Genomic DNA, 11,878 nt, shown 5'->3' on the forward strand with positions numbered 1-11,878 from the left:
ACCCACTGCCTGAGACCCAACTTTCTGTCACAAAAATCCACTGCTTTCTTGGCATTAGAGCTGGGCATTACAGACCTTGATCTGAGCTTGGCACAAAAGGCTCTGTGAAAACGTCCCGATCCTTACAGTTTCTATGTATTAATCAAGCCTCTTGCTCATAGATCATAAGACTGTGAAATAGCTAGTCAACCCATCCTCATAACAAACATAAAAACTTCATATTTTTAGTGCCTTAACAAACAAGAGTGCTTACATTTCGACGACGCTTTCACCACCACCTCATACATCGGTGCATTATTGGGAGGCAGCTAGAGAAGGAGAGGATACAGCTTGTTATTGAAATGGTTTTTTGCACATACATAAAGATCATCCTCAATGCCGACCTCTTCCTTCAATTTTTCTGTCAGCATTTTCAAATCGTGCCCTTTGAAAATGAGCTCTGACTCAAACTCATCAGGAATTTCAAAGTCATCATCTGCAACTGTGTAATGGATAATCCGCCCGTCAAGCTTAGGCTTCGGAGAAGGTGAGTGCTGTCATCATTTGGCCATCTATTAGTAGGACTGATAAAACAGTAACTCGCTCAGTATCAAAATTCTTCACAATGAATGCACTTATTACATGTGCACAACTCTGTGTGTGTGTGTGTGTGTGTGTGTGTGTGCATGGCAAGGTCTAAAATTTAGCTCTACTGCTGGTCTAGGCTGAATTCTACTTCTTTCTCAGTGCATCTTCTCTCTCTCTTGTTTGCTCCAAAAAATCTTTGAAGAATATATGTGAAATGCGGATTTAAGGAACCTTATATAAGAGATATCCTTGCCCAATACTCCAGTCAGGTAGCCTTTTGCAAGCCCGAAACTCGAGATATCAAGTCTATGAGGGTCTACTCACAAAGCTTCAAATCATCAACTCCCTCATAGATAGCATAGACTACGTGCTATGACAGGCCCACTCATGTCAACAGCACCCAAGAGTAGGTGTAGGTTCATACATAAAGATATGTCACCATAGTAGACAAATCTTCACTTTTATACACACACAGATATAGCTATGTTATGTGTGTGTGTGTGTGCACGCGCACACGTATGTGTATATGTGTGGGCGTGCACACACATATATGAAAATGCATATGTACATGTGTGATTGTCCACTCATTTAGTATAAAAATCTCTTCACCATACAAGTTTGGAGCCTACTCTTCCGAACCTTGTTCTCTTCCTTCAACGTCCTTAACTGCTTTGTCTACAACCCTTGTATAATCAAAAAGTAAACACCTACAAATACAACAACACGAACCTCATTGAATGAAGCGTTGCTGGGGAATGAAGACTTGTGTGTAAATGAAGCATTGCTGGAAAAAGAAGTATTGTTAGAAAATCCCTCGCCATCAAAGAATCCATTTCCCACAGGATCTACCTCCCACAGCACCCAATCTTGTGTTGCCGATCTGTGTGGGATATCATGTGTTATTGAGTTTCTCCAAGGGGGAATGGTGCCATTGGCTCGAAGATAGTTCCTAGCACGAGTTCTAAGCTTGACAGAGAAACCTTCCCTGATAGGCTCCCATATGACAGACGACTCTAAGTCTACTAGCTTCATTTGCAATACTTTTTTTCCTGTCATACCCTGCAAGAAGGTTATGTTTGTTGCAGTCAAGTAGCAGTCATAGCAGCTTTTCAATTTGACTACAGATTTATCATCATCATCATACTCCACAGTCCACAGTGCATTCGACTTTGAACCATCCTTGCTCTGTGACACCGTGCACTCATCATTATCTGCACAAAGGTATTTCCGATGGGTGGCGGCTTCTCAATAGTACTGTGTTAGATTTCTTAAAGAAGTCCATCCTGCAAAGAACCCAACATCCAAGGCTGTCATTGAGCAATACAAAATGACTTATGAAAGTTTATTATATGCATCTATGTGCATCACCCATGATGCCTTTACAAATGTTTTACACATCATCACTGTATATGCATTAAAATGGTGACTGCCCAGCACCCAGTGGTGAGGTTGAGGCTCCCAGGGCAAAGCCCAAAAATCAAAACTCTTCTAACCTACCACTGTGGTGCACTCTATGTCTATATGTAAGTACACCTGTATATATGTCTGCATATATGTAAGTATAATGCATCCATGAATGAGTGGATGTATGTGTGCATACTGCATGCATGAATGGATGTGGCATGTATACGTAAACCAACCAGTCCGCGTCCCAACCCACCACACCGACACCAAGCAGCCCAACCCCAATGCCACCTGAACCCACAACCCACCAATTCCACCCAAACCTTCATCAATAACAGCGTCTTTCATCCATCATGGTAGCTGACCCCAACTATGACTTTGTAGCCCAGTAAATCAGCGATGAGTACACCACACTTGGCTAGACCAGTAGATCTCCAAGTACACCAAATTTTCCATGCATGTTGCCCACAGTAGTTCCAAGCACACATCATTTTCCAGTAGCCCCTGACCCGCAATCTCATCATGAAATTTCTTGCCCTGTCAGCTTCTCCCAAAAAAACTATGAGAAAACCACAAAGCTCAATTTTTGATCACATCCAAATAAACTGAACTGGAGTGACTACATGCATTGGGAACACAAAAAAAAAATTGGTTTCATCTGGAGAGATGCCCTCACATTACATCACATTACATCCATTGGAAACAACCCAAAGCTTCCGCAACCAGCCCTTGCTTTGCATATCCTCCTATGAGTGCATTCAGGAAAATGTGTTTGAAAAGATGTCTTGGGTTTGCATCAATGCTCTGAAAAGAGCATTGACTACAATAAAATGAACGAGAGCGTAAACATCGTCTAAAGAGCTTGTCTCTCAACAACAAAGCTAGTGTGGAATTTCATAGCAGACATACAATCAAGATGACACATTTTACGTATGGTTGACATCCAAATTGTGAAGCAGACAACACCAACAACTCTCATGCCTGTCAAAATAAAATTGGGCAATAGCTGCAACACAAATAAAAACATATGCATGCACATAAGAACTGGTCTAACAAGGAATCAATAAAAAACATGCACATGCTTTTTAGTAACCTATTCTTGGATTAAACACCTACTCATCATACACGCATATCATTAAACTTCATATAATGTCCTTGACTAGAGCTGCTCAAATGTATATTATACTCAAGCTTTCTACATTATCGAAGGGATATACATGACATTTAACAAAAATCTACAATATGTATAAGTGTTTGTGATTCTTTCTTTAGCCGCTATTGTAGGTCCCATTGCCTGCTGCCAAAATGGATTGCCTTTAGGAATGAATTGGATCTGCAAAACAATCTGATAGCAATCAAAAGAGAAATTTTGTATAAGTGAGCTAAAGATGTTCCTCTATTCTTTTGAATCAAAGCAATAACTAAGACTTACTTTCTCTCACAAAAACTGTCCTTGAATATATGCTTAGACATGTCGTCATACATAGTCATGCATACCACGGCTACAAAAAGCATGAGTCTACGTAAGTCACAGTTGCTAAGTCTTTCAGCCCGCACCCAAAAAACTTCAGCCCCACCAAAGTTCAGCCCATGTCAAATCAGCTTCTTGCCTCCCTATGTGTTTGATGACCTGTTGCCTATAATCAAAATGAAAATGAGAAAAATGATGCAAAAATCTGATATAACATGACTTTAAAATACAATTAAATGCTTCAACAGTTACGTGAATCACATGAAAAACTAACCTGAAGTATTTACAAAATCATTAAAAAGCTTGTAGTCATTTTGATGTAGTTCATATTTATCAGTTGCTGTATTGTATGTTAAATGTGCCAATGCAATAACTGACTCTATATCGACCATGTTCAAGTCCGTCGAGTCATAAGTAAATGTTCGACGCCCTTTCACCTTTTGATACCAACCAAGCTGAATCTCTACCCCTTGAGGCCGGTCCATCAAGTCAAAACCTCGCTTATAATCCACATACCTGCCACCTACCTTCTTTCTCATCTTTTGAACTCTTCCAAGGTACCAAGTGCTATGAAGTGTGTCCATCTTCTTCAGATTTGTAGCTTTTCTAATTCTCTTTGACCTTTTTTGTCCCTCTCCATGTGTCACATCATGGAAATAAATTGCACAATCAGACCCTATTCCAAAAAAATTGCCATTACTAGATGACGCTTCTTTTTCCTTGTGGCTGAAATACACTCCTTGCTTCACCCTAGTCAACCTATCCTTTGACAATGTAGAGTTTCCATTGAGTTGGCTTACCAAAGTAGATTTGAAGATGAATTTGCCATCAACCTCTACCACCGGTGAGATACTCTTCTTCTCAGCTTCATTGCTTGCCTCATCAAGAAGCCCATCGATCTCATGTCGAATCTCACTCAAAGATATGACCTCGTCATCTTCATTGCTCTCGTTGCCAATGGGGCTATCATCACCACATGGCTCCGCAAAGTCATCATGCTCATCTGCCCCGCCCATTTCAGTATCTAGCTTTGACCACATTGATTCTGTATCTAACCAAGGCTCTTTCCACCATTTAAGACCCTCACTTGTGCAAGGTTTGAGGCCCAATGTCTCACATAAAGTTTGTGCCTGCTTCAATCCCTCTTTTAATGCATCTATCATCTTTGTATCAGAGGAAACACTTTCGTAGTTCCCAAGATCTGCTTCCAAAACACCTTCATGCTTGTTCAAGTCCTTCCAAATGTGTTCTTGTTTCTTATGGGCCCTTGAAAAAGTCACCCCATTTGAGCTATACTCATGCATGGCAACCTGATTCAAACTACCAACACAATGCAAAAGATCTCCAAAATCAAACGCTCTTTCCTGCCCAACCATACCGCCAATCTTGTTGAAATAGATCTCCGCTGCATCAGATCCTGTGAAATGTAGAGGACATCTGAAATTTGGATAGAACTCCCGAAACATCTTTATAAGTAGAACAACAAAATGGCAAGAAAGTTGGATGTCTATGCATGCCTCTTTGCTAATGAAGTTTTCCTTTAGTTTGTATGTAGGATGGTGAGGTAGCCATAATCTCCACAGCTTGAAGAAGAAGACCACTTTAGCTGCAAGCACCACACGCTGTCCCAAGTCTAAATATGGTGATAAGAATATGTCTATGTAGTCAGCAACAACCTGCAAATATGCCTCGGTCCCTTGCATGCTCCTCTCTTTCTTTCGCATTTCCCTCATACATTTTTGCACTTGTCTAGAGACAATCCTTTGGGCTGCCCCCCAGTTTTGACGATCATTTCGTTGTATGTCCCCATCTCGCAACCTGTGCTGATCAACAGAGAAAGTGTTGTAGACCATAGCAACGTGATTGAGTGTAATCCACACACGCCCAATTGCAAGCTGTCGGGTAAGACTGTCAAGAGGACTCACAAGCTTCTTTCCACAATGGACAAAATCTTGATCATGTAAACCATACACATCTCCTCTCACAAATCTTCCTTTCAACTTCCATCTAGGCCAATCAATGAAAAATTGCCTATCTCTCTTTCCTAGGTAGTCTTCAACCATGAGCTTTCGACGTCTACTGTCACCATCTGATGCATGCCCAATTATTGGACCTATCACGTCTTTGAACTTTGCATTCCACATCCGCTCCACAAGCTTCCATTGGGTTCTGATGAAATCACTATCAAAGCGGTTGCATGTGCAATGCACAACTAGAGCCAATCTTGGAAGACTCTCATGAAGAGGGTTGACAATGAGGAGCCTTGCATAGTGTCCCACCACGTGGTTTTGGAAGGAATCTACTATTGTCTCATATCCTTGTGCTCCATCTCCAACGATGATGGCATCATTTGAAGAGCATTGATGATCCTCTCCTTCTCTTCCACAAAACCCAATCAAAGCATCATCTTTTGCATTCCATCTACATAAAAAGAAAGATTTGCTTTCATATTTTTATTTCAGCCCGCTTCATGCACAAAGAACTTTATATTTACAATCAAAGAAAGGAAGAGATATTGAAAAAAGCTTACCTAATGCGCCGCTTGATAGTTGTATCATCTTCAACAATGATAATTGGTACTCGTGATGTTATTTTATGTTTTCTCTTTGCTCCAACATATATCTTCCCGATTGCATCAAAGATATATTCATGCTCCCCTGACTGAAAGTAAGTTGATTTTCTTCGGTGTCTCCTAGTGGTTGACATGGATGGCCCTCCAAGGTTTACACTCGAAAAATCATGTAAGCGTGGCCCACCCCATAGCTTCACGACTTCAAAAATGGTCTTTGTTGATTCTGTGAATCTTTGACCCTTTTCGGATCTTAATGCATTCTTTGCAATGTCTTGAAGAAAGTCCCATAAAGGTGATTTGCCTCCAAATTTACCTTGCCTGCAAGCCTCAATGATGTTATTGCAAAATCGCCTCACATCCTTTCTATTAATGCTTTCATAGTTGGCCTCTTTCAAGGATCTGATTCTCACAGAAAGCACCACAATCTTTGCCTTTAGCCACCATAAATTTCTACCTGCTTCTCGTAATTTCTTCTTGGTCCCAACTGAGACACTTTTCAGCTCTTCAATTCCAAGGTAATCTAGCCGCATTCCTTTGCCCGTTTGCCTTTCTCCTCTCTTCTCAATGGAAATACTCTCCCGATACACTCTCATGCGAAAATCACCACATGATGGAATTGTCTTGCAATGCTTGCATGTAAAACTTTGAAAAGGCATTCCAATGCTTGAGATACGAAGGCAATGTATAGGCCTAAAGCATCCATCTACTATGTACTCCATATCTCCATCATGCAAAGATGCTTTTGTATATGGCTCACAAAACCACTCTCGTCCCATCTTTAGATCTTGTAGGAGAGGTTTTATATCAACCTCACGACCACTAACATGAATTGTATGCTGCCATAATCCCCAACACAAGATAGTAAGATTGGATGAAGGCAAGCATGATGTACCTGTGGGGATAGAAGGCGCTTTTGAATGCTCTTTTGTTGATGTGAGAAAAGCACCCAAGGTTTGTTGGCGTGGATCTTTGTCAAAATGCTTTTTAGGTCGCCCACAAGATCCAGTCAAGAGTGAATAAGACTGATGTGGTGTGGTCTTGCTCCATGCAATGGTGTGAGACTTTCCATTAATATGTTCCATTAGAATTGTTGGCAAATCTGAACCACGCATTAGGAAGTGAATGGGGTCTTCTTGGGCCCTTTAATTTGCCCAAGCCTAATCAAGGTAATTAAGGAATAGCCAAATGGGGGGTTGCCATGTGGACTAAAATGTTGGGTTTGTAAGAGAGCTGTAAGAGTGGTTAAAGGGTGCACTTTTTTCCCCAAAAAGGGGGGAGGCAATTTTACAATTTTCGGACCTCCATAACTTCTACATACAAGCTCCGATTTGAGCGGAGATTATAGATCCGTGATCTACACATCAAGAGCTTTCCATAGATATGTTACATGATATGGTTTTGTCTGCTAGATTTTAAATTCCATTTTTCCTCCAAAATTCAAATTCGAATAAAGTAGCCGTTTTGAAGCTTCTAATTAGAAAACGTTTCTTCTTAACAGAAAAGGTTTGACTCCTTAAACTGCCAAATAAAAGGGCCCAAGAAGCCTTCCATTGAGGTCCTAATGAGGACATAAGTGCAGCCACTTCCCATCATACTTACACACCACTCTGACAGTGCTTCTATCTTTGTAATCATGCAAGGTGGCTTCAACCAACTGAAAATCAGCCCCTACATGAAGAAACTAGATGTTGAGAGAAGAAAAGAAAAGAAAAATCAGCTGAAAATTAACACTAAAAAGAACAAGCAAAAATCCTTTAAAAAAAACCAATACAAGGGGCTGAAATTAGTGTCTTGCATGAGCTTAACAAAGGTGTTACATAAAGAAGATAATAGTTTGGTTGTAAAGAATTAAGAAATAAGTTGATGCTTACCTTCAAACACCATATTGGGGAATATGGGAATTTCCCATAAGTTTGGGACATGTGGTCAAATCTTTGGATTAATCATAACTTGAACACCGTTACTCCAAATTGAGCGCTCTATAGCTCACTAGATTCCATTTTCCAAGCGCTTTCCAACAATAGGTCACATGATATGGTTTTGAAAAACTTATAGGCATGTTATCCATGTCCCACCTTTTTAGCATTCAAAAAATGGGAGTTGGGAAATTCCCAAACTCACGAATATAGTGTTTTCATGAGTGTTATTAAAATTATTCATCTCCTCGATAGCCGCCAAAATTGCCACCGCATCATCACAATCATCTTCTTTGTCCTTTGTACTACTTCCTTGAGTGTCTATTGCATCGATCTTTAGCCCTTGATTGGAAAGGTACCATTTTGTATGGGATTGTCCTTGAAGAATTTGAAATCTTAAGAAGTTTGTTAAGCATGAGTATGCGGTCTGCTTGCCTCCAGCATTCCCGATCCATAAAAGCTTTTACATTCATCACACCAAATTCCAATCAAAGGCTTGTCATTGACATCTTTGGTTGTAAGCTGAAAATTGTCATCTCTAGGTGGATTTCTGTTCCTCAAATTCTTACGAGTCTTGTCACATTGGACCTCCCAAAGGTCAAGAGTTTCTTTTGGTAGTAAAGAACTCTTGAGCATGTTGACCTTGCTACCATGAACATTCTCACCCTCTTCCCTTGCATTCATGTCAGTAGCTTCTAAGGAAACATTTAAGCTTCTACAAATGCGCTTTGCGGGCCCGCCACCATCAGCCATGCTTAAACACCTCTTTATGCCAACACTTTTGTTGCTCTCCACTTGCCAACGCTCTTCTTGTGTGGCATTCAATGTGCACACTCCATCATCATCTTCATCTTCAATAACAAACTCAAAAGATTCACTTACAATGCCATCTTGCACAATCTCTCTGCGTATGGCACTAAAGGTATAATCTCCCATCACTCTAACATAACCCAACAACTTCTTTTCACTATCCCCATGGTCAAACACCTTAATGCGAGCCTTGGATGCCATGAATGATCGATCCTACATTCAAAAGAACCATAAAAGAGAAAATATCAAACATAATGAGGGATGCCAATAAATAGTTTAATGGGCATAAAATATCTACAAGGTCTCTATTTATTGAAAAAATATGAAAGAAAAATTAAAAGAAATTTCTTCTCTCTTGCAATAGGACCACACTCATTTTCTTTGATTTCAACCATAAAGCTTGAGAGAGCTTGCAAAAAATAAGGCAAATCTACTTTACTTGAGAGCTACATAAAATTCTATTGGAAAAAAATGCATGAGGATTACTACTAGATTGAATTCTTAGTATTCTAAAACACTATAGAAATCCTTCTCTATAAATTTATATAATCCTTCTCTATTAGTTTATATGAAAGAAAAAATCATGAACTCTAAAGCACACTCACCTTCTCTTTGAGTTGTAAAATTTGTAGATAATAAACTTCTTCTTTGCTTGTAGCCGTAAATATTGCAAATAAGAAGCAATAATTAGAGAATATTTGCCCTGCACAACAAGAGAACTAGCTATTTAGGAAGAAACTTTTCACTGCATATAAAAATTAGTTTTAAAAGAAAACGTTAATACACTTTATGTTTAGGAAAATCAAGTGAGGGAGTAAAATTTATAGAAGAAGTGCATAGTGATTCATTCAATCACTTCATTGTAAAGGTTTATTGATTGAAGAAGAGATTTGGGAACTTCTTTCACCTTTGAAAGGAAGAATAAGAGGAAAGAAATCAGCCCATTAGTAGAAGAAGAAAGCAATCTTCCTATTATCCAGCAAGAATGAAAATCTCAACCCATAGAAACTCTTTGAGATAACCCACAAGCAGCCCATTAGTAGCAATATGCCCATTGTCCTCCTGCAAGAATCAAAATCCTCTTTAAGCTAACCCACAAGCCATTAGAGTGAAGAGTGAACCCACAGTAGAATAGATTATACAAGGGGATTTGAAAAAAATCAGAGCACAAAGATAGAGAAAGGGGGAAGCGGCGTCCAAAAGGAAGGAGGGAGTAGTAAAGAGAGAGCATTATTACGTGAGATGTTTCTTTATTGCTTCTCTCTTTTACAGCAACTAATTTAAAACACTTCACTTCAAATTTAAAAAACGTTGAATAGAGTGTGGAGCAAAAAAAGAGTGGAGCAAAAACGTTAAATAGAGTGTGGAGCAAAAAAAGAACTTTAAAGTGTGGGGCCAAAAAACACTACTAGATTTGAACCCTCTACCTAGACCCCAACAAAATTATGTTATACCACTAGAATAGTACCCTACTTCTGAAGTTTCATGAATAAAAACACTCCTTATTTTATTTTTTCCAGGCACAATTGTAATACCCCTCCTTTCTTTTTAAAACTGTAAGCGAGATTTATATTAAAACCCATCCTTTTGAACGCACGTGCTACACCTACAGGTCTATAAGGTGGAGGCCCCGGGAATCGACTTACAATCCGGATATCAACAGATACGAATCGCTGAAGACAACATTGACAAAATGGCATTTTGCACAAGGTATGGAAGCTAACGAATGGCTGGTGTTGCCGTTTGGGCTAACCAATGCCCCAGCCACCTTTTGCACGATGATGAATGATATCTTTAAAGATTATCTAGATGAGTTTTTGATCATATATATAGATGATCTGCTCATATACAGCAAGACTTTGAGTGAGCATAAAGAACACGCTACAGCCCATCCAAATAGAAGCTCAAACCACCAGCACACGCTGTTGTTCCACGCGATTTAGTAGGCATCATTTTTCTAGAGAAAATCTGAGATTTCTGCTTCATCAAATGCAATGGCTCTAATTCCTCTTGGCCCTAGGGGTTTCAAGGATTATCTACATGCTGGTGAAGACAGAATTTGATTTGATCAAGTCTACAGTGAGATCCAAGCTCTTCATCAAATCTGTAGGTGACTTTGGTAAAACAGAGATTAAGCATTCAATGTTTGGTCAAATCTTGTGTTTCTTGGCTTAATCCTCTACTAGACTAATTGCTATTGATGGCCTTGAAAGGATTTGAGCTCATTTGAACTATAAGTCCTCAAATCTAGACTCCCCACATACTCTGTTTTTTGCACACAAAATAGAGGATTAATTTTCTAGTCAGTGGTGATAAATCAATGCTAATCATAGTATTTTGGTGCAGTTGTGGGTTCAAATTAACTATTAGGTATCTGATACAGATTCTTATAACTTCAGATTGCAATTCAAAGATGGTTTGATACTCCACACCATTTGAGTTGGCCACCGGTAAAGAGGTCATTACACCTCTCGCCATTGCCACAGGAGATGTGCATGCCGAAGATGCAAATGCAGAGGAATTTTAGCAGAAATGGTAGAAGAGAATGCGGGTTGCACAGCAGAATCTAGAACAAAGCAAAGTCAAATATGTTAAAAATGCCAACAAGAAGAGACGTGATGATGAATTTCGTGAGGGAGACTTGGTCTTGGTTAGTGCCCAAAACATTGCACTACCTGCCAACCTCACACCAAAATTCAATCATCGCTTCTATGGCCCGTACAAAGTGCTCAAATCTTACAATGGAGTCACCTACAAAATAGATCTGCCTGCAAACAGTACACATACATAATGCATTTCATATAAGCCTAATCAAGAGATTTGTCCCCCATACCAGGTTTGGTTGCCATGTACCGATGCTTGCAGATGGTGCAACACCCGCCGCTACGCCTTTTGAACCAGAACTAATATTGAAATCATGATTCCGGCGGGGAATGCCACAATTCTAAGTGAAATGGAAACATCGCCCCATGACAGATTGCACATGGGTGCTAGAAGGGAAAATGATTCAAATGGCACATCCGTTGGTTCTACAATTTTACAACATAGTGCCCGTTGAGGATGATGTACACCTAGAATAATGGCTTGAAAGGGACTTCAAGCTCTTCAAAAGGGGGGTGTATGTGAGGCGTGGGATTT

General features: G+C 39.7%; 2 pseudogenes across 1 annotated transcript; both read right to left on the reverse strand.

Moving 5' to 3' along the window:
* Positions 1–236: 236 nt before the first annotated feature.
* Positions 237–1,849, reverse strand: LOC147612592 (uncharacterized; annotated as a pseudogene). Its single transcript, XR_015263438.1, has 2 exons — positions 1,297–1,849; positions 237–533 (listed from the first exon to the last, which is right to left on the reverse strand). The product of XR_015263438.1 is annotated as an uncharacterized LOC147612592 (transcript).
* A 1,736-nt stretch (positions 1,850–3,585) lies between these two features.
* Positions 3,586–5,540, reverse strand: LOC147612593 (uncharacterized; annotated as a pseudogene).
* Positions 5,541–11,878: the final 6,338 nt, after the last annotated feature.

The sequence above is a fragment of the Cibotium barometz genome, chromosome 45, assembly GCF_041138505.1.
Source record: "Cibotium barometz isolate CiBa-2024 chromosome 45, ASM4113850v1, whole genome shotgun sequence".
In the NCBI taxonomy this organism is placed as follows: domain Eukaryota; kingdom Viridiplantae; phylum Streptophyta; class Polypodiopsida; order Cyatheales; family Cibotiaceae; genus Cibotium; species Cibotium barometz.